Source organism: Pezoporus occidentalis, unplaced genomic scaffold (genome assembly GCF_034315485.1).
Source record: "Pezoporus occidentalis ecotype Australia unplaced genomic scaffold, CSIRO_AGI_Poc_V1 ctg5, whole genome shotgun sequence".
Taxonomy (NCBI): Eukaryota; Metazoa; Chordata; class Aves; order Psittaciformes; family Psittacidae; genus Pezoporus; species Pezoporus occidentalis.
In genome coordinates, this window is record NW_026915835.1 from 14136079 (window position 1) to 14160240 (window position 24162).

A 24162-nucleotide genomic window follows, 5' to 3' on the forward strand; every position below is an offset into this window, starting at 1 on the left:
CCACGTGAAGACAGCAGGAGTCCTGAAACCCAGGGGAGACCAGGGGAGAAGGGAGGTGGTGATTGTGTGGTGACCCGGAGGCCAGGCAGGGGATTGAGAAGATGGGAGTTTAGGTCTGTGCTTGGATAGCAGTTCCCTTTTCCATCCCCTGCTCAATGCAGAAAGCACATGTTGCAATCCAACCTCTGTCACAACTGAGGGTTCATCCAGAAAAGAGGACTTCAGTGATTCTCAGTTCAAGGGAAGAGCAGAAAATGAAACTGGGATTTTGAGTTAAAGCTGTTCTCTGAGCAACAGGAGTGCCTGGTTCCAGGGGGGCTTGTGAAAGCAGTTCACGTTTGGGGGCCCTTTATGGGATGTGACATAAAATCACTTTCTAAGTTGAAACTGTGTATTTCCAGTGCTGATGAAGATGCCATTGCAAGTCACTCATTTCACATATTAAGTGGATCAACTCTTTTGGCTCTCTGACCTTCCAGTTCCAGGAATGCCCTGGGCTTTTTTGTTCCCAAGCTGTATTTCTTTTTGCACAGACCACGAACTGAATTTATTTCTCTAAGGAACATGAATAAAGTTTGTTTTTCCTAAATTCCTGGCAAGCAAGTTGATGAAATCCATATGGATCACAAAGACTGAATGCTTGAGTACAATGTTCCTCATATGAGCAAACACTTGTCTTCTAAAATAGACGACTTCTAGCTGTGGGGATTATATATATACATATCTGAGATCCGTTCTGTGAGCCATCAGCTAGATTTCAAAAGCATAAGACAGGAAGCTGACTGCTTCTGAAGGTGTTTTCCTTCTTCCTCATGTTAAACATACACGCTTTTCAGATAAGGTTTGTTAATTTTGATTTGTCTCATATCTGATAATTTAAAAAAAAATTGTTAAAAAGTGGTTTGAAACTTTCATTTTAAACCCTAATCCTTCTCAGCCTGAACAGCTGTGAGTTTTAACCTTATTCTTACCATTGTCAAAATCCCTTCAACACACACATACACACACGTACACACACACACATCTACACATACCCTCTGCACCTCCTACCTTGGCCAAGCTGCAGATGATCCAACCTACTGGGATTTTGAATCAATCTCTTTTTGATATGTCCTGCTCACATGTCCATGCCCCAGCATGTCTCCAGCCCACACCTTCCTGGCACTAGACTACCTGAGACCTGCTCGAGTGCAGGCTAGCATGGGAAAGGAACTTGGGGACTCAATGAAAGGTTGCAGAGAAGGTGCTTTCTCACCTCCCAGGCTGCTCAAAGGTAAGCTATGCCCTTCCCTCCTTTTGGAAAAGAAAGGGGATGACCAGCTTAGCTAATTAAAACTGCTTGTTATTTGCGAGATGAATAGCAGTGAAATGAATTATCAGTCAGCAGACCTCATCTGTATATACGTAAAATCTGTACAGTGCTTACTTTTCCCTGTCTGTGTATGAAATGTAGCAACTTCAAGTAACATCAGGTCCTAGACTCAATAGCTGTCACCCAGTGGGGGATCACGGCCCTCTTTGGCATCCCCCAAACCCTGCCTGGGGGCTTCCACACCAGCAAGGTGCTTCTTTTAGGGCAGGAGCAAAACTACATTTTTAGTCCTATTCTCTACTGCCTTACCTCCCCACCTCCTCAAATGACAGAAGTGGTGACAGTCTTAAAGCTCCATGGGAAGTGCATGTGATTGGTAGATCTGAGAGCTGAAAGCATTGGTGGGAGAGTGATGCAGGATGGCTCAATTTGAGAGTCTAGGAGGGTGAGGATCATAGAATGGGCAGGGACACCTTCTGTTAGACCAGATTGCTCAAAGCCCCATCCAGCCTGGCCTTGAACACTGCCAGGGACGGAGTATTCACAACTCCGCAAAATAGAATCATAGAATCAGCTAGGTTGGAAAAGACCTTTAAGATCATCAAGTCCAACTGTTACCCCAGGACTGCAAAGTCCACCTCTGAACCATGTCACTAAAGGCCTCATCTGCATGGTTAAATAAAGAGTAACCTTTTTAGCATACAGCCCCAGAAACCTTAAAATGGCTTGAAAGGAGAATAAAAGAAATTAGCAAAATACGTGGTTAGAACCACAGCAATTTGTGCTGGTGTTTTCTTTCCTAAATGTTTATTTTGTAAGTGGAGTGAACAGTGTGTAGTAAAAAAAATTAAATAATTGAGAAAAGTTTTCCTTGGCAAAAAGAAAGCATTTTAAAAGCAGCAGAAGATGAAATGTCAAGACAGCTGTTGGACTGCCGTCGCTATGGTAATCATAACACAACACTTTGATTAGTTAGGCACATGGCAGAGACTCTGGGTAAGAGCCCTGGGGTGCCAGTGGTGAAAGGCAGGTTATTGCTTTGTGAGGAAGTCTGAAAAACTCAACACAGATAATGTTCTGTTGCTTTTAAAGGACAGTGTATGCTGAGCTTTCTGCTAAAACGTGTTTGTATACACATCTTGGCATCTTTTAAAAAACCCATCTTAAAATTAGTAACAGTCGAGAGCTTTTTACTAAGATTGTAGGACAGGATGATTCCCTTAATACAGAGTCTGCACATTTGATATCTTTCATGTACTTGTATTCACAACACCTTGTGGAACCACAAAGTCTTCTATTCCTATTTTCTCTTGTGGGGACAAGAAACCAGAAAGGCTGTGGTGTGGATTCATGAGAAAACGCAGGTGTTTGGACACCTAATGTAGGCACATCAGAATTACCTGCATAATGAGTTAGGCTCACCCATGTCTCCATTTGTGCAGCTTTGACAGCTGTGTTAAAGGCAGGACAGAGCTTCCTTTCTTTTTCCTCCTGCTCTCTTCTGCTTTCTGCAAACCAGAACTGAGCCTTAAATACCATGTTATTGGATAGAAGTGGACAGTCTTTCCAACCTATGTTTCAAAGGAAGGAAAGAAAGGGGGTTGTTCAGTTTTGAATAAAAGACCTAACTTCCCAACGTCATTAGTGCATTGAGACCTGGGGAAAGCTCCTCGTGGAGGTGAGCAAGGATATGTCCGGGTGGAGTTCGCATCAGCATGTCCTCTGCTACTGAGCTGCAAACAAGGTTTCTACTCTCTATTTGTGGTTTCTTTTCACACCTTTTGTCTGTTCTGTTTATTTTGACTAGAAACTCCTTCATGGGGGGGGAGGGCTGGGGAGGCACTGCCTTCTCCGGCATGTGTGCACAGCAGAGTATGCCTCTGAGGGGATTTGGATGCTGTAAGTACACATCGCCAATGCAAACAGTACAAATAACGTTACATGTTCTCCAGTGTGTTGAAATACATGAATTACATATGATGACACATCACCTGTTTATCCTTTGGTCTTTCTAAAAAAGACAAATCGATATCAGTCAGGGTTTTGTGTTTTTTTTTTCGCATGGGAACCTTGAGGAGGAATGACAGTCTTGAATCTGTAACAGGCTTGCACATGACAGACTTACCTCTTTCAGAACTGCTGCTGGTTTTGTGTGGTGCTGTGCTGCACTCTCAGAAGCCATGGGTGTTAAAATAATCCCTTCTCCATTCTGTTTGTCAACTAGAAATCTCCTCTCACCTGTGTGAATTCAGGGGCTAATCCCTTCATTCAGCTGGCACTCACTTTCCTGGTTAGCAGCCGGATTCCTCCACCACTCTCTGCAGCCAGGGCTGCCTGAACACCCTCTTCCCAGTGAGGCCCAAGCCCAGTGCAGCCTCTCACTTGTGTGCAAATGTCTTTAGTTTGACTGCGCAGATCAGCTTGCAGGACAGAGACTTCAGTGCAGAGCCTGCAAAGTTTCAGTCCCCAATGCACTGGAGTAATACAGTAATGTAAGGTAATACCTAAACAAACCCATAAAACCTAGAAGGGAAGAGAGTTAAGTCCTGTAATTGCCCTAAGCTTTGCTAATCGTGAGACCACCAGCTGTGATAAAGGAAATTGATTTCATCAGTTGTCAGTCATCCTCCTGTTATTTATGATGAGAAGTTCAAGTCTCCTCCAGACAAGACAAAGTCCTGCTCTGCTCCACTCCTCTCTTTCACATTGAAAGCTCTGGCTGTAGCAAATCCCTGTGTGTTATATGAGGAGTTTTCTCTCTCCCCAGTTGTTTCTCTTGCTGGGATCATGCTGAGACGAGTCCTTGTCCTGACAACACTACTTGGAAGTTCCTTGTCAGGCTTGTTCCTTCATCTTACTTCATCCTTTACTTATTAACTAATAACTTTGACTTCTAGGGCAGAATTTGTCTGTGCTGTGACTAAACTGGTTTCTGTTAGCTACATTACCCTGCAAGGGTGTTGCTCAGTGTAAGGGGTAGTACAGATGCAGGACAATGCTGACTGCTTCTGAGGGGATAAAAAGGCATGCTTCTTTCAATTTTGCATGAAATCAAATTAAAATTAGCCAGATTGTTGGTTAGAATTTGGTTTTTTGTTTGACAGTACAGTAGGGAATGTTCTTTGCCACCTCTCCTTAACTCCAGTGCAAAGTTAACTTTTAAAAAAGCTGTTGAAAGATGGAATTTTATCAGAAGGGAACTTGAAATTTTGCTGGCTGTATATCCATCAATTCTTGCTTGTTAGCGTTTCACTTCCAGATAGATGTGTATTGACAAGCCTTGGTGCTGCTCTTGGAAAAATGAGGGAGCTCTTAAAAATAATAAAAAAGAAAGCATGAAAAGGAAAACCAGAACAGACATGTCCTTCTCCCTCTTCATTCTAAGCAAACGGTTCTGGCAACACTATTCCAGCAGTGCTGTTTGGATCTGTACAGAGGAAAAAGCTGTTTAAACTGTCATCACTGAACTTGATTTTCAGGTGAAATGGATCATTTTAAAATGCATTGTACGAACATTGTGGAAAGAAATGTTTTGGGGTCAGATGAGAGGTTTTTCTTAAATGTTGTCTTCTGGCTTGCCTCTTTTTGTCTGCTGTTTTCAGACTTGTCCATCTAATGTTTGGACACCAGCAGCAGGGCACATGAACCCCACCCCTGCAGTCTGACAGAAGTACAGGTGCTGTGATACACAAGTACTGCATTTAATCAGTGTTATTAAATGCATGAAGAATGGGGTCATGCATCTTTAGTGCTTCAAGTAAAAACACTGGAATCTGGCATGGAAGAATGACAGGAGTGGAATGAAGGTATAAAGTGGGGCCTTGGGACCCACAAGGGCTGTGTAGTACTACTAGTTGATTTTGAATGTTAGACTTGTGAATGATGACCTGTGGAATTCATTGCTCTGTGAGGTACTTGTCTGTGAAAAACTTGTCTTCTAATCACAAAGCCCCAGTGTATTGGAGAATCTAAAGATCTTCTCAAATCCTATTTGCATTGTGGCTGTTTGAGTAAAAAATTAACATCTGTGAAAAATCATATAAAGGAAATGGATGCTATGTTCCCAAATGGAGCATATGGGTGGTCAGCAGAATGGGGAACGAGTGAGCTGGTGTAGAAGAGATGAGGGTTAGTAGGTGGAAAAGAAGTATTGCAGAAAGCTAGTAGGAGTGGAAGATGGCAGAGAGGCAAAAAGGAGTAGGAGGAATTGGAAGGCAGATGTCTGGGTACAAAACCTCACTGGTGCCCAGCCTTGAACAAGAGCTGGTCCTGCAGAAAAACCTACACCTTCAACGTGCAAAGGAGGTTGTGCACAGGCTTGAGCCTCGTGTTTTCTGCAGTAGCAAATGTGTGCTTCAAAGGTACCCATACAAAAAACCCCAAAGGAAACAGGAAATTGAGTGCTGCCCTTTATGATGTGCAGAAAGATTCTCCGGAAAGCCCATGTAATGAGGGCTGCCCAGTGCCAGGAAGAGTGCTCTGGCAAGAAGGAGAGCTCTGCTTTTTGTACTTTCTCATCATGCTGTGACCTTGATATGTTTTATTATTTTAAACACTTGTGTTATTTAAAACCTCTTATAATTACTCAGTTCTCTAGAGGCATACTTACAGCTTTTGCATAACAGTCTTGGATAGATCCTGAAGCAATTATTTAGGAAATCCTGTGAAATACTATACTGTAGAAGCACTCTATGGGTTACTTATAGCATAACAACTGTGGGAATGTACATAACTTGCTAGCTTACTGCCTCTTTATACCTGCAGCAGGAAATGGCAGTTCCAAAAGGACAATACAAGGGACAGTACTGCAGGCCCTGTCAGACCTGTCTTGCTCCACAGTCACCACCTGAGCATTGCTCTGGGGCTGAGGTAATGCATAATACTACTGGAGTCCAGCTGGGATACAATGATCAGGGAACAGAAATGTCAGTTATTAGCATTGCTAAATGACTCTTTGAACTGTATTAATATTCATTAGCTTTTTAGATACAATTGAAACAGCTATAGATTTAGATGTGCTAAAAAGCAATAAACCAAAAATTAAAAGCCTTTTCCAGACTTTTTGTTTTCATCTCCACTTTGGGATGGATGGCACTTTCTTCTCTCCATAAAATTCTTGCAGGACATCTCTCTGTACTGTGTATTTTACAGGGGTGTTTTTGTTCTGTTGTAAAAACCTGAAGTGGTGCAAAGCAAGTACAGCATGTGAGTGTAGGCAGCTTGCTGTGCCCCTTCCTCTCTGGACATGCCACCTCCTACAGGCAAGCAGCCTGGTGTCCAACTGAAGAATGTCTTCAGGGGAAAGCAGATATTTTTAGAGGTACCCTCCAGCAGCGAACTGTTCATTGCCAGTTTATCTCGATGTTTAAACAATAAGCAAGCTCTTCCTCTCTCAGTTGGTGATTCACAGTAATTTTGTCCTATACAGGCTCTAGATTAGATGAAGGCAGCTGCGCACGTTTGATCAGGCACTCACATCAGTTGAATCCTGACAGGCTGGCACTGTCCTGCTTCAGCACTATCCTTCATGCATACAAATATTCTGGCATGAGGGTTTCCTAAACTGCATGGCTGAGGCTGACCAGCATGGGAACCCTGCTACTGATGAGAATAAGTACCCTGCCTATGATGTTCAGGCTATTTTGTTTCCCATTTAAGTTGCTGCAGTGGAAATGCAATACATCCAGTTAATCTTCAACGGGCAATCTCAGACGTTATAGATCCACTTATACCTTGTGATGAATTACTTCAGTGTTTGGCAAATATTAAATAACATTCTTTTGTTGACATGGAAGTGTGACCTGCGGGCTGCAGCTGGTCCCAGTGTTCGGTGCTGTTTGTGTCCTGCTGTCTGGCTCTTCCTCCCTCTGTTCTCTCGCTATTGAGGCGCAGCTGGTTTACGTCCATCACAATCAATGGAAGGACATTTCCGAGGTGGTAATTGCTGAGAGAATCCGGTGCCGGTGGCTTCTAGAGCTGCCAATCTGGGGAGCAGATTTTGGCTCCTGCTGCGTACAGTATGTCTGCAGTTTGACCATTTATCTCACTTTACATACTTGAACTGAAAGAAAGGTTTGTGCAAGCACTTGCTGTGCATTCCCTGGCATCTCTTTCTCCGTCTTGTCTCCTCCCTCCCTCTCTTGCATGTTATCAGCTATTGCAACAGCACTAAAATGTGTCAAATAAGGTGAAAGCTGTTGTCTAGCTCTGAAGTAATGCTTCACAGCGACTCCATTCAGAATGTGACTTTGAAATAATCAGAGGCTCACAATTATGGGAAAAGACATGTAATTATACTGGCTACATTCTAACTGAGTGCTGAAGGCCCTAATTGTCAAACTTTGGTCTTTAAATGCAGCTGCAGAAAATTTATTTAGGCATTTTGATAGGTGTTTCTAAGCTCGAAAGCTGGTGAATGCTGTTAAGAAAATACAGATGGTGGAAAAACAGTGAAATCAATATGCTGCTATAGGTGGTTGAATCGTGTCATTTAAGACATCAGATGATAAAAACTGAGTGGGATCCAGTTGGTGAAATCCTGCCTATGCTGGGACTTAGGTTCCTGAAAGCCATTCAATTTCCAGTCTTGCTTAATCCTGTAGGCATCTAAATTCACTAAGCCACTAAGCCTCACTACCTAGTTGAAAGCTCCTTTGGTTCCTGGTTTTATTCACCTGTTAAATTGCTTTTGCTAGGAAATGGGTGTCTGTCTGTCTGTCTGTCACCTAAACCAGTTTGGGACTCAAGCTGAAGAGGATAGGCACTGAAATACTGCCCAAGCCCCTTGGAAAATAAAATGAAAAATGAGATTTCATCAAACCAATGATTACTTTCATTTGACATAATGACGCTGCACATGTGTTGCTGGTTAGCTGAGTGTCTAGCATGCTGACAGAAGAAGGGCTATGCTGAGTGGGTGACAGAAAACTGACAACAGAACAGAAATGCTATTTAGCATCTTTCTTTCATCCGAAGATTGTGTGGAGCCCTTAGAGCTCTTAGTGGAGCCTTGCTGGACAGCTTTCTGCAGTGCACACTCCCGTTATATTAGATTATCTGTGGATAAACAAGAAAACAGCTTTGGGTGCTGGGATCAGAATAGCAGGTATCTATCCTTTCCTCTTCAATTTCTCAATTTTTTACCAAGCTGCACAGATACTATATTGAAGAAATCTCCTAAAATAGAAATGTTACCCTTTTGCCTTGCCTTGCCATGCCTTGCCTTTCCTTCCCCTCAACTCTCTTCCTTTCCTTCTTCTCATTTTCAGTCCCATTCATTCCCTTTGTTTCATGTATTTTGACTTTAACCGGTTGCTAATCTCCATCACAAATTTCATGGCCCTGCTCTCTCCTCTGCTGTTCAGTCCATGTATATTTGCACAGTGAGGAATGCTGCCTTCCTGCTTTGGTATCTTCTTTATTTAGCTCACCTGTTGTTCAAGTCAAGACTGTTCACATCTGTTTGCTTCTCAGGCTCCATGGAGACTGCATATAAATCCAAAGTGAGGTGACAAAGACATCATAAAAAGGTGTGTTTGCTTCAAGACAGATATTGAGAAATATCTGATATGTAGCCACCAGGTAAGTGGAAGTAAACATCCTCCTAGCTCTACGGGATAAAGAAAGTTCACAATAATCCCTCATTTCTTATCTCATGCCTTCAATGAAGTGTCACCAGATGGCAAGAACTGTAGCCAACACCCTTTCCCCTCTATCCTGTTTTATTCCTCACCATTTTCATCACTGGTATATCATATCTGATCTGTACTAGGTGTAGGATTGATAACGTTGTTCTTTACTTTGCAAAAGACTGAGTCTACACTGACCTGCAGAAGCCTTAGTCTGTGTATGCCAGACTCTTCTGTCTGGCTGTGTTCTGGTACACATATAAATACTGTCACATGGTATTTGGAGGAAGGAGAAAGAGGGTGTCAGTCGGTTCCCCACTCTTACACTCCATGCCTGCATGTGCACAACTCAGCTTTGCAAGGATGAGCCCCAGAAGGAAGGAGATCAGCTTAGTGCTGTGTCTGGTCTGGCTGTGGAAATCCATTCCTGATTCAGTTTCTTGCACATGGACAAAAAAAAATAATATTTTGGAATGACTTCCTGGCTCAAAACTGCTCAGTCACTGAAATGTGGCAGAACAAGATGGAAGGTTACTGGTGGTTAATCTGACAACTGACAAATACTTCTGTGGAACAATCTATTTCTAATTATTATTCAATTACAGATGTTAGAAATCTCTCCTAAAGCATATTCTTAAGAAGACATCTTTTCAAAACAAGAGGACAAAATGTGTGCAAAGGCCTCTCATGCTGAATTGTTAGCAGTGTCCAGCAGCTTTTTATGGCAGCAGATGGTTACAAATAGAGAATGACAGCAAGTTGAGCAGAGTACCAATGATAGCTAAACTGGTATGCAATAAGGCACATAAATAACTGATAAAAACACTTGCCTTTCAAAAATTTAATGGAAATGTGCTTTATTCCTGTTTTCAATAGGACAGAGAAGACTGCAGTTCAAAGACCTTCAATATTATCTGGGACAGCTTTGTTCCACAACTTTGTTGAATTATTATCTTTTTTTCCAAAGTATTATAGCAGCAGATGTTTGAAAAGAGAAAACATCACAGAGAGAACACTTACAGGATTTCCTACTGTCTAGGGCTTACCTAACAGAATAGAAATGTTTGCCTTTATTTGCAAGATATAAATATGAATATAAATTAAAAAACAAAAACCAAACAAATCATTCTAGGATTCATTCACAAGAAAGGTGAATAGTTTTTTAAAAAAGAGACAGATATCTTTCAAGGTTTAAATACTTCTAAACTGCAACACAGTTCTCCAGAGTTTACTGTGACCAATACAGTCCTCAAAATAATCATTGTGCTTATCCTAAACAAAAAAAATAAAATAAAATTTACCAATAAAAGTGCAATATATTTGTCTATAGGTTAAAAGAATAAGCCCATTAAATCACAACACATTCACAAAACTGCAGTAACAGCAAAGGAATGGTGGGAATTGTTCCATTTGCACCAAACAACAGTAGGTGGATCAACCTATCTGAGCTCCCTGTGGGGAAAAAAAACCAGCTTATTCGTAAATTTGTTCATTTCAGTTTAATTTCCAGGGGTAAATAGTGGAATTCTGTATCAAAGAGCAGGTGTCCATTGCATTGCAGCCCTGAGGCCTAAACCCAAACATTTGAATGTTGCGTGAGCATTGGAATGTGAATATGAGTGATGTGAATGAACACACAGACAAACTAGAGAATAGCCTCTGCCAGTCATCATGCTGGGCTGAATCACACTAAGATACTCAAAATGACACCTTCAGAACTGACTTTAAAAACTAAATCTGTAGCAGGTAATGGGGACAAAAGGGGAATAGTCACAGATGAATGCAGGATTCAGGTTTGTCAAATTTAGTTGACAGTCACAACATTCCTTGGCAATAACTTTATGTGTTAAGGAAATAGTGCATGCACTGCACAATTTAGACATCAAGAAATACATATACACACACACATATAATATCAAAGGCATCTGGCAAAGAGCAGAAGGTAAAAAAGTATATCTGTACTGCATAGTACCAAAGGTCTTTTTGTCCCAGTTTTCTCTATCATGAACATATGAATGCCCTTGCTACATTGACCTCTCTTACTATTTCTGATGCTGTTGTATCTGGGGTGAAGATGAGGAAGGCTAAGGTCTTTCAGGACTCCATTAGCTTCTCTTCCACTCCTTGCCACATGTCACCCAATCCTTGAGTGCTGTGCTATCCTACCAATTCCCACTACCCCAGAAATACTGTGGCATACATCAGCCACATGCCACTGATTTTCCCACAACATCTTCAGGCATGATTTGGGACAAACCCTGCCATCTGATACAGGGAGGGTGCCTGTGTTCCTGTCACTGGACACAGATAGTGGTCCATCCAATCCTCCAGTTCCCATCACCCCATCATCTTCTTCAGAAGTTAAATGTGCAGTAAATAAGTTTCTTGGAGAATTATCAAGATTTTCTTAACAGAGACTTCTCAGAGAATATTGGGTAACCACATGCAGGGAAAAAAAAAAGAAGAATTATGCTCTTTTCAACTTCCATTTTTCTCAAGTCAAGAAATACGCCTTCACTTTTAGACAAACAGGCCTAGACTATAAGGTTCTTGGTCAAGTTCCGGAAGTCTCTGCAAAGAGTCTTTATGTTTTTTTTGACCTGTTCATGAATTTTCAAGTATGTCCCTTTGCAAGTACAGAGGCTGTTTCCCTTGTAGACCTTTTGTATAAGAAACTGAGTTGTTGCTGAAGGTGGTTTCTGAGTCTGTACTATGAATGGTTTGTCTTACATACGTAAGTTTAAGCATTAATTCTTATTAATGTTTTTTCAAGCTTCTTTATTATCCAGTGTCAACAATGTTTCTTGTAGAAAATTTTATTTTAACATACTGTGTTTACTATATACTTCACTGTTCCTTATCATAGCACTTCACATTCCTCCTATATTGCATGGCTACTTTTCCTATTTAATATATGTCAGAAAAATCTGAAAAAGTACTTTCTAGCCCTACTAAAGCAGTATTTTGAACCTCTATCCCAACTTTAGGTGCTTTGACTTTACATCTCTGATGCGCGAGCAAAGAAATAGGAAATGCTACCTGGGAGGTACATTTGGTTTGCAAAATTCTTTAGAACTCAATCAGTGAGAAAAAGCTGGTTTTCCAATTACTGCGTTCACCAGGTACTCTTGCACTGCACCAGGTTTTGATGCACTGTCTGAAAATGAATTAAATTGAGAAAGACAAACCCACATTTGAAATGTTTTTACTGTTTAATACAAAGAACTGGAACTGAGCCTCCAGAATTCCCCGTTCAAAATATTTACTGTTCACACAAGGCTGTATTTTGATCTTATTATTCATACCAAGCAGTGAAATCTCTGACTGTTCCCTTTGCATTTTTTCACTTTGGTTAGTAGGTTCCTGCTCACAGGTTTGAGAAACAAGGTTTTTACATTAAAAACATATTACAGATGTTTATGGGTTTTTTTTACTTTCCTTTTTCATTTTCTTTCACTTTCTTTCATTTTCTTTATTTTTTATCCACAAAATTATCCTCAAACATAATTATCCACAAAATTATGCACAAACATAATCCTCAAAACCAGAAAGTATTATTTCTTATAGTCAGACAACTTTGTTGGAAAGAGAACATCATGTTTCATAAAATAAATATTTTATTTGTTATGCCCTGAAATACAGCATCTCACCTGCTTGGCTAAAATAAATAATTAACACCATGAGTTCATAAATAACTTGAATAACATCCTTTCTGAAAGTATTTTTTTATGTAGTCTGGTCAGGCTGAATTCAAAACATTCCTATAGCTCTAAAAATATACATACTCATGGTTTCTCCTGTTACAGATTGGTTATTACACTTGATACTGATGTCTACATACTAGCAGCTCCAGCATGGAATTTTGTAACACATTTGTTTATCTTTGGCTCAGATTTAGACACAATAACACTGGTTAATAACTGCCTAGTTGTGCTTGCTCTCTAAAATACATAGAGCATTTGCTGTCTTATGCTATGATAACCAAAAAAATAAATAGTAGTAACAGTGATTAACTCTGGTGGTGACTAGATGGGGCTAGAGTGTGCAATTCAATGAGCTCTTCATGAACATACTTCTCTACATTTTGGAGACTTAAATCAATTTTCTTCTTTGCTATTAAAGACTGTTTCATTCAACCCTTTTGCATACCTATTTTTCAGAAGTACAAAAGATATAATAAGATATATATAAGATTATCATACAATCCTTCAGAATTATAAAAGCTGTAATTTCTATTATTTCAATTTTAAAAGAAAAATCAAATAAAAACAGGTGTAAGAGTTTATCTTGACTTTTTGTCCCCAGCCTCTTTGAAACAGCAGTCATTTTCTGCTTGCAAACAGCATGGATGAATACAGTTAGAGCCTACCTTTCTTCTTAAAATTGGCTTCAACATGCTTAGTGTAATAACTTCATAGTGAGAGTCCTTGACTAGCAAAATAGCAGCTATTGCCTAGTATTTTCATTAAGATATTTCTGTTTTTCTGTGGTCTGAAAACAAAATCAAGATAAACGTGCTTGTGCATCTTTGGTCACAGGAGGAAGCCTGGGAAATTTCAATTCAGCTCCCATTAAGGAAATTCAGTGAGTATGAAAACTTTAACTGGGTATTTAGCCAAAGGACAGCCCATGTTTAAATGGCACAGTGTACAGCCATATCAAGAAAATTCAGGGTCACTCCTGAGTGAAAATGGTTTGCAAACTATTTCACTTAGAAAGGATTAATCTACTGTGTTATGCGTTTCCTACACCCCTACTCCCTTACAGTTGTTATACCCAGTGAAACACAGGGGTAACAATAATTAGCAATTATCACTGAGAGTTCAACAAACTTATGAACAATGCTGGTTCCCTTTCCACATCCCCTCCAGAACAAGAGGCAGCCTGTGGTGTGTCTGATTTTGGACTTTGCCGACATTCATAGGTTGGATAGGAAGAAAAAACAAATAGCCAGGTTAACAGAGGATCTTAACCATCCTTTATTGCAAAATCCAGCTGGAATATAAGTGGATAAATGAAGTAAAAAAGAAGACTTATGGACTGACTTGCTCATGGACTCCTGAGTTCTGAATGAGGAGGAGCTAAAGAATATTTCTGCAGCACACATCTCATTGTCTAACATGGCTTTATCCTTATATCACTCTCATAGTAAAAAGAAAAGTAGCAACCATGAAAATGAAGAATGTTACCGAATCCATAAGTGAACACTACAAGGGAAACCTACCCAGGAAATGGTGAACCTACTGTGAGCTCCAGCAGGTCCCATGTCATGACCAAGAAAAATGGTTAGCTGCCATCTGCCATTTAGATAAGGCTTGAGTGCTGTGTGGTATAGCATGGTTTTCCCATCAGTCCTAGTCTTTTCTAGGCTAATTACATAGCCTAGAATTAGAATGCTAATTACAATTGCATTAGTTCAAGTTATGCCATGTCTGAGGGCACAGTTCTCTGAACTTGGAGCTGCTACCTTTAGGTACTTTACTGCACAGTTAGCTCAGTAACACTGATATCCTTCCTTCCTGGGATATGGAGAAAGGCTGTTTGTAAATTGGGTTCACTTACGCTGCTAGTAAAAAAAAGGCTGGTTCAAGCACTGTTGAACCGCTGATTGTTCACACAGCTTAACTGCTTGCACACTGCCTGTCTGATTTTGGGTCATTTCAAAGTGTCACAGAATCACAAAGTGATTTAGATTGGAAAGGACATCTTTGAGATCATCTAATCAACCCCTCCTGCTCAAGTAGGACCACCTAGAGCAGATTGTCTAGGACAATGACCAGTCAGGTTTTGAATACCTCTAAGGAAACCCCACAACATCACCTGTTCCAATGTTTGACCAGTAAAAAAGTTTTAACTTGCTTTCAGATGGAATTTCAGGTGTTTTAGTCTGTGCCCATTGCCACTTGTCCTGTCACTGAGCACTAATGGGAGGCACCTGGCTGCCTCTTCTTTGTCAGCATATCAATGTATATTTTTATCAAGATTTCTCCACTCCAGGCTGAACAGTAGCAGTTCTCTCAGATATCAAAGATAGTTGTAGCCTTTATTTGTCTTCATGGCCCTTTGCTGGACTACTTCAAGCATGACCATGTCTTGTACTGTGGAGCCCAGAGCTGGACACAGTGCTGCAGGCACAATGTTACCAGTGCTGAGTAGAAAGGAATGATCACCTCCCTCAACCTTCTGGCAATGTCCTTCTAATGCAGCCCAGGAAGATGTCTGGCTCCTTTGTTGCAATAACACATTGCTGGCTCACAGTCAGTTTGGACCTTGAGGTAAAGTGGTGAGTTGACCCTGGCTGAATGCCACATGCCCACCAAAGCTGCTCTATCAGCTAGACAGGGGAGAGGAAATATAACAAAGTGCTTGTGGGTCAAGATAAGGAGAGCGAGAGATCACTCACCAATTACCATCACAGGCAAAAACTTGGGTTTGGCTTGGGAAAATGAATTTAATTTATTATTAATCAAACCAAAGTAAGATTATGATAAAATAAAACCAAAATTTTTATACACGTTCTCCCACACCTTCCATTCTTCTTGGACTTAACTTTACTCCCAAATTCTCTACCCCTTTGTCGTGGTTTAAACCCAGTCAGGTAGCTTGTTCACTCACTCCCAGTGAGTGGTGCCGAGCTGACAGCAATCGAGGTCCGTGTCTGTCTCCCCCCCCCCGCCTCCCCGCACCGGGGCTCTCCCCTTCCCCGCTCCCGGAGGAACAGGGAGGAGGATCGAGAGAGTGCAACTCCTACGGGTTGAGACAAAAACAGTCCAGCAACAAATCACCACCGCTACTATCAGCTAAAACAATGATAAGGGAAAATAACAAGGGAAGAGAATACGATACCACCGGCCAAGAAAACGAGTTCCACCCGGAAGCCCCTGTCCTTCTGGGTAACTCCCAGTTACCCCTCACCCCGGGCATGACGTGCTGTGGTATGGAATACCTCCCCGGCTAGCCCGGGTCAGGCGCCCCGTCTCTGCTTCCTCACAGCCTCCCCTCCTCCCTGGCAGAGCATGAGCCTCACAGAGTCCTTGGCCAAACCAAAATATCCTTGTTATCAGCTCTGTTCCCGAGCTGAAAGTCAAAACACAGCACTGCACCAGTTAACACAAAGGAAAAACATGACTGCTACTGCGGAACCCAGGACATTATCCACCCCTTATTCCATACCATTCACGTCGTGCTCAGATCCCACATTTTCAATACACCATCGCTCTCCCACATATATACATCCATATACATACAGACTAAGAGGAAAAAATCATTTTCTTAGTGCATGGACCAATCCCTATAATGCTGCCGAGTCCATTCGGTCCATGATGTTCAAAGTTCATTCTCTGTTGGGATGATGGCTGGAGGGAAGTCAGGGCCAGTCGCTGGTGACGTGGAGACATCTAGTTGATGAGCTATAAAAGCATTACACAGCAGGCAACAGCATACAATTGAGTTCACTGGCTGTTTTCCCCTAAAATCAAATCCCCTTGAGGTATACATCGGACTTCCCCATCTTCCCGCATTACCCACCAAGTATATCCAGGTCCCTGAGCAAAAGCAATCCCACGAATGGGTTTGCCTTTACCTGAAGCAGGAATTACCCAGACTGTCTTCCCCAGCAAATTCTTCATATGCACCATGGGAACTTTGTCCCCCTCTACAATATGTAACAGTTCTGACTGGGCTGGGCCAGCCCTGTTGGCAGATCCTCTGGTGTTGACCAACCAGGTGGCCTTTGGTAAGTGTGTATCCCAATGCTTGAAAGTTCCCCCACCCATTGCTCTCAGTGTAGTTTTTAACAGCCCATTGTACCGTTCGATTTTCCCAGAGGCTGGTGCATGGTAGGGGATGTGATATACGCACTCAATGCCATGCTCTTTGGCCCAAATATCTATAAGGTTATTCCGGAAATGAGTCCCATTGTCTGACTCAATTCTCTCTGGGGTGCCGTGTCGCCACAAAATCTGTTTCTCAAGGCCCAGGATGGTGTTCCGGGCAGTGGCATGGGGCACAGCGTATGTTTCCAGCCACCCGGTGGTTGCTTCCACCATGGTAAGCACATGGCGCTTGCCTTGGCGGGTTGGTGGCAGTGTGATATAGTCAATCTGCCAGGCCTCCCCATATTTATACTTCAACCATCGTCCTCCATACCAAAGAGGCTTTAACCGCTTGGCTTGTTTAATTGCAGCACATGTTTCACACTCATGAATAACCTGGGCAATAGTGTCCATTGTTAAGTCCACCCCTCGATCACGGGCCCATCTATATGTTGCATCTCTGCCCTGATGGCCTGAAGTGTCATGGGCCCACCGGGGCAAAAATAATTCACCTTTACGTTGCCAATCTAAGTCCATCTGAGCCACTTCAATCTTAGCCGCTTTATCCACTTGTTGGTTGTTCTGGTGTTCCTCAGTGGCCCAACTCTTGGGTACATGGGCATCTACATGATGTACCTTCACCACCAGGTTCTGCACCCCGGCAGCAATATCTTTCCACAGTGCAGCAGCCCAGATGGGTTTACCTCTGCGTTGCCAGTTGCTCTGCTTCCATTGCTTCAACCACCCCCACAGGGCATTTGCCACCATCCATGAGTCAGTATAGAGATAAAGTACTGGCCACTTTTCTCGTTCAGCAATGTCCAGGGCCAGCTGGATGGCTTTCACCTCGGCAAACTGACTCGATTCACCCTCTCCATCAGCAGTTTCTGCAACTTGTCATCCAGGACTCCATACAGCTGCCTTCCATCTCCGATGCTTTCCCACAATATGGCAAGAGCCATCAGTAAACAAGGCATACTGCTTTTCACTTTCTGACAGTTTATTATATGGTGGGGCCTCTTCAGCGCGCATCACCTCCTCCTCTGGTGACATTCCGAAATCTTTGCCCTCTGGCTAGTCCATGATGACTTCTAGAATGCCTGGACGACTGGGATTTCCTATTCGAGTTCGTTGTGTAATTAGTGCAGCCCATTTACTCCATGTAGCATCGGTTGCATGATGTGTAGAGGAGACCCTGCCTTTGAACATCCAGCCCAGCATGGGCAGCCGGGGTGCCAGAAGGAGCTGTGCTTCAGTGCCAATCACTTCCGAAGCAGCTCGAACCCCTTCATAGGCTGCCAGTATCTCTTTCTCAGTTGGGGTATAGCTGGCCTCAGATCCTTTATATCCCCGACTCCAAAAGCCGAGGGGTCGACCTCGAGTCTCCCCTGGAGCTTTCTGCCAGAGGCTCCAGGTAGGACCGTTCTCCCCAGCTGCAGTGTACAGCACATTTTTTACATCTGGTCCGGTCCGGACTGGTCCAAGGGCTACTGCATGAACTATCTTGCGTTTAATTTGCTCAAAGGCTTGTTGTTGCTCAGGGCCCCATTTAAAATCACAAAAAGGAAAAACATGACTGCTACTGCGGAACCCAGGACACCCTTCCCTGACAGTGGCACAGGGGAATGGGGAGTAGGTCCATGTAACATCAGATAAAGCCATGTATGTCTTTTGTAACATAAGACCATAAACAAAATTATTTGCCTTTTTAAGCATTTAGGTTTTGGTAAGACGTGTACAGACAACTGATTGGCTCTTTTTCCTGTCCTGCTGCCTGATAATTATACTATCTGAGACCTATACTATGCCTATTCAGGCACCTGTGGATAAATAAGGATTGAGGCACTAAATATTATTAGTTTTCAATGATCTTTTCATTGTATTTCATTCCCAGCTTTGCACTGTAATGGCCACAGTCTTGTGTCTGTTCCTCTTCTGTTCAGTCAAGCAGGCCATGGTGGTCCTGACCTTACTGCAGTCCATTTTATTTCCCCAAAGGGTTACTCTTATTTGATGGAATTTCTATCTTGTTTATTATGAAATTTTAATTTTGTTTAACAGAATTTCTCTGTCTCCCTCTAAAACTGCTCGGATTCACTGGTTATAGTCCTCAATTATCTTTCTTTAGGGTAAACATGCCATTTACATAGACCTCAGTAGTCTCCCTGTTATCAAAACATTTACTCTATTTTCATTGAAAAACACTTGTTACAAAATACAAACCAGATGGTGGCTTATTTTTCCAAAGGATAACATTTAATATAGACAAACATGCTGTTATATCTCCAACTGTAGAAAAATATTTGATCTTGATGTCTCTCAAAAAAATTTACTTTGCAGAGTGCACATTATCTTTTCCTACATTTATTGATAATTCTGTATCTATGCAAGTGAATATGTTTATCTTTTCTCCCTACAGTTGTTCTTTTTTGTCTCCTTTGCTTACTGTCTGATTTGTAGAGAAATTAATCTTCCTCTGATTTTGCATAAAGCGAACTTCACAATGGCTAGTCATATGCTGTTGGGATTTTACTCCATTTTTAACACTGAACAGGTGGGAGTTTACTCATAGCTTAATGAATGATGTTGCTTTCTAAAGATATTATTCAAATCCACTGTATAAGTTACTCTTATGGGTATAAATCCAACTTTGAAAGATGCCTGGGTTTTATCTAATTTATTTCTTCATCTGGGAGCCTTCTTACTGTGTTAGTGTTGTTGTCTCTGACTTTATACAAGCCTGTGTGTCTGTCCAGCTTAAAATTAATGATATTCCACTTGCTTTCACGATCTACTGATGTTCTGCTGTGACATAAGGAAATACCCCACTTAAGAAAGGTCATTTAAGGTAGTGCTTGTGTTGTCATTTAGTTGTCTAAACAATGAATGTCCTGCTGGCATTTGGACAGTTTTGCAAAATAATGTGTTCCATTGCAATCCTACATTTTCTTTTAAGTGCCAGGGATTTTCTGGGCTCATTGATCAGCATGTGTTAAGCATGCTGTATTTTAGGGACATAGGCCAACTCAAGGACTCAGAAGTAACTCAGCAACATATGACAAGTGGACATGGTGTTCCCCAGAGAGGTTAAAGCTGCACAGCGTGCATACATGCTACTTGCAGCATTTTGTGCCATGTGGCACTAGGCATAGGCATCACTCTCTGAGAATAATGCAATTAACAGTGTTGTTTGTTTATCTACCATATGAGTCAATGAAGGCCTGGCAGCCTTCAGGCTCAGCTCCCCAGCAATTCGCTTCATAACCTATCAGCAAGGCAAGCAAAAGGAGAGGAACAAACAGTCAGCTTTTAGGTGGAAACTGTCAGAATCGGCACATTTTGAAACACATGTGTGCTGCTTCACTGTTTTGTCAGCCTCATATAACTTCTGACAAATATTTCACTTTTGATTAATCTCCTGTCTCCATCCAAAAAAGTTCCATTGAAACAATTCTAAGAAGTCATATAGAACAGTTAGGGTTGGAAAGGACCTTAAGATCATTTAGTTCCAAGCCCCCTACCATGGGCACACGAAACCATGCCACCCAAGGCTCTGTCCAACCTGACCTTGAACACCACCAGGGATGGAGCATTCACAGCTTCTCTGGGCAACCCATTCTAGTGCCTCACCATCCTAACGGTAAAGAACTTCTTCCTTATAGAGGTCTACACATATAAAAGGATATTTTAAAGGCAAGGCTTTTTAGAAACATAGAGTCAAAGTCCATTTCTACCTCACTGGGATGGCAAAAGACTGTTGACATGAGAGATTAAAACAGAGAAACTGAAAAGAAGATAAACAATCATACATTATGACTTACCGTGTTAAACTGTGGCATGAATTTGTCAGCCTACCAGATGTCGCCTATGGATTTTTTAATATATTTATAATTAAACTTTCATTTTGAAGTGATTTTTCTTTCTTCAGTTGAAGTGGTGACCAAAACTAAACAAACACCAAGAAAAAGATAAAAAAAAGGTAAAAAGGTAAAAAAGTCGATGGGAAGTTGTCTAAACTACAAATTAAAGATTATTTTTTTTCACTGGGAATTAAAATATTTTATTTGGTCCAAAAATCTTTTTCAAAAGCTTAGTTAGTTATTTTGCAAATATGTCTGAATCTGATTATTTGATTCTTTCAGAACTATTCTTACTTTCCCATTCTCTGTTAACTTTTGTTATTCTATTGTACAAAAATATGAATATTCATGCAGTTCTTTTCTAAGATGACTGATATTTCTCTGCGTGTGTTCCAGTCCTAACCAGAAAAAGGTGAGGTTGCCACTTTCACTAGGAAAATACTAGTACTATGAAAGAACAGTAAGAAGCCCTTTAAAAAAAAAAAAAAAGTGAAGCCTTTCAGACAAAATTGAAAGTTATTGAGACAAAATTTAAAAAAATAAATAAAAAATCCAGCAAGTATGACCATTTCTGTTACTTGGCACAAGATTTTCTTAAGGATGCCTTCCTTTTCAGTACAATTCATATTGATAACTCCCTCCTTTGCATGCCAAAATTTTTAACAAATTACTATTAAAGTCCAATTCCAAATGTAAAAGCTTTTGTTACTTCTCTTTCCAACCTGAAGAAAGTTTTCTACACCTAAAAGCTAATCTAATTCTTCCACTTACATCTGTTGATCAAATAAGTATTACCTCTGCCTGCAAATATTGTCTTACTTGTATTTTTTGCTGTTATCATTTCAGCAAAATACTACTTTAACGAGAGATACTCTAGACGGTATTTTGGAGATCTTCTTTCTCCACTGTCTGTAGTGGAATACAGGGGACACTAGTCTCCTCCTAAATTTAGGCACTTCATTAAGTAATTTGAGTCTAAACTGTGCAAGATAGATAGCTACTTAAATCTTGACCCTCGCTGCCTTACCGGGTAATCAGCTATTAAAGCAACTTTAAAGATGACTGTGTCACGTGTCAGAATGTCAGTACAGAAAAATCCACACTATCAAAGTCAGAACACAACATTGATTTAACTTTTGTTTTTAGACATGTAGCTTTTAGATTGCATAATATCCTTCCACAGAAAGGATTATGAATACCGAACTTTGTCTAGGGGCTCCTTGTCACCAGAGACTCTAGTGGGAGGATGCCTCAGCCTCTGGGGACCTGTTGTCTCGCACCATTGTGTTGCAGTTTCCAGGCACACATTCCATTTAAAAGAGGGTGAAATCAGGGAATGCTGTCCTGTGTGATTTGTCATAGTCACTAAAAACATCTCTTTCTTGTGATATTTTGCGCAGACTCTCTCGAAGCATGTGAAAATCCCCCTGCTCCTCCATGCCCTGAAATTTCTTCTGTGGCAGTGCTGGAAAACAATCTGCAATCTTTCAGGGACTCTGTGAGGTTCTGCTTTCTGTCGTACTGGAGCCTGTCTGGATGCTTAGTGAAGTCAAAGGAAACTGTAAAAGGAAAGGCTGCAGGACTTAACAGGAAAGGTGAGACAATGGCACAGATAAGAGCTTCAGGTTCCCAGCTTCAAAAGAGTTCAGATAACAATGGCTAGGCCATCAAGTGATGGGAAGCATTTGCCTGTCTGGCTCTATCTTTTCTGGGATCAAACGACATGGAAAAACCTCAAAGACCCTTGAAAAGGGAGGGGACTCAGGAGAGTGCCCAGATTGTGTCAGTGAAAAAATCTGGTGGGCTCCTCCTACCACATTAAAGGAGGGAGTAGGCCGTTTCTTTTGACACAGAAATCGGGAATAAAACAGGCATTCGTTTTGATAGGGTGGAGAAAACTTGGTAAATAATGCATGTGGGTAACATAATTTGAAAAATTATTTTCCCAGTATTGCATTCTTTCTGGAAAAAAAAACAAATGCTTTGATTTCCATTACAAATCTTTTCCTTATTACTGTAGAAGATATTCAGGCTTTAGGAACAGAGCTCTTTAAATGGCCAAGACTGGTTATATCTGTCTTTTGTTCATAGCTAAGAGGATAATAAGTCAGAGGTTGTATTTTAGATACTTCTCTAAGAATAGGCTCAATGAAACCTATTATTTTCGAGGGTGCATTCATAAATATTTGTCTTCCACCATGTGTGCCACCCTGTGCATAGTAGTAAGATCAGGTAGACCACATTCTGACAGAGTATTTGTTTTTCACTTGGGAGACTCCTCCCCTGAACACAAATATTGTGGTCATCAGAGCCACTTGCCCAGCATGCAGAGCATTTACTGCTTTCCCGTAAGTGTCTGCAGCCCATGTGCTAGCTGACTGCACTGGAACTATTGATCATGAAAGCATATGAGCAAGAATAAATTTTTTCATATTGTCAGGAAGCTCTGCTTGGGCTTGTGGTAGCTACTACAGGAACATGTCACAGGTGTTGTGGTTTCAAGCATTCAGGATTTGCTGAGTGACTTTTTAGCAGTTGTTCATGATCATAATATATCACCTCTCCCTCTCCAGCTCTTGTTCTAGCACTTCTCTGTAAGTATTTCAGTAGGAGTTTGTTTTTTGGGTTTTTTTGGGGGCTAATTCTGTAGTCAGTGGAAACACACAGATATTTTCAAAACATACTCATCATACATCTGTTAGCTGGATGAGATGGTATAACCTCAGGAGCTGTGTATGTCTACATTGACAATAGAGGGGGAGTAGGTTCAGTGACTGTGTTTTCTTATGCTCTATTACTTAACAATATATTAACTGAAATGCCTCAAATATATATGTGATATTAGAGATCTGTAAACCATGATCCACAGGAACTTTTCGAATAATTGTGAATTTTTAATCTTAAGGAGAAAATACTGAAACCATATGTTTTTATCCTGAATAATTAAATAGTAGCAGTGAAGAGGAAAATGACATATTCTGTCAATAGTCCATTGGGTTAGGAAAATAATAGCTGCCTAACATTGCTGTAGGGTGCCTTTAGGTTATATCTGAAGAAAAACAAGTATGGTTATCAATTAAATAAACAACCAATGGAGATTATGGCATCTCTGTTCGTGTAGGTGTTTGAAAACTGGGTAGACAAATATCTGTCAGGAGTAGTGAGCATTTCTTGTGCATGATCTACCCCACTGCAAAAAACAGATGATCTTATCAGCCTCCCTGTATCCCTGTTTTCTAAGGCTATATCTCTACTGATACATTAAATTTGCCTAGGATTATTTCCTGATGCGGTTCCAGCTAGTATACAGCAAGGTGTATCTCTAGTATTAAACTGCCTTGGCCATTTGAAACAAAGTGGCCAACTCCACCCTACTTAGGATAGACACTGGCCTGTGCCAGCTGGCAAATCATACCCAGAAATTGTTTGGGAAGCTGCTAATTGATGTCAGCCAATGTTGTGTGGAGACCCTTCTAATATTTTAACAGTGACAATGATTAAGACAATTTGTTTGGGAACATTTACAGGCCCAGTTCATTCTATTAATA

At 41.1% G+C, this 24162-nt stretch overlaps 1 long non-coding RNA gene across 1 annotated transcript in view; it reads left to right on the forward strand.

Annotated features, from left to right (window-relative positions):
- Nucleotides 1-2777: 2777 nt before the first annotated feature.
- Nucleotides 2778-24162, forward strand: part of LOC134173180 (uncharacterized) — an 81997-nt gene continuing 60612 nt past the window's right edge. Inside the window, exon 1 of the long non-coding RNA XR_009968154.1 lies at nucleotides 2778-2990. This is a non-coding gene — a long non-coding RNA (uncharacterized LOC134173180). The remainder of the gene's footprint in view (nucleotides 2991-24162) is intronic.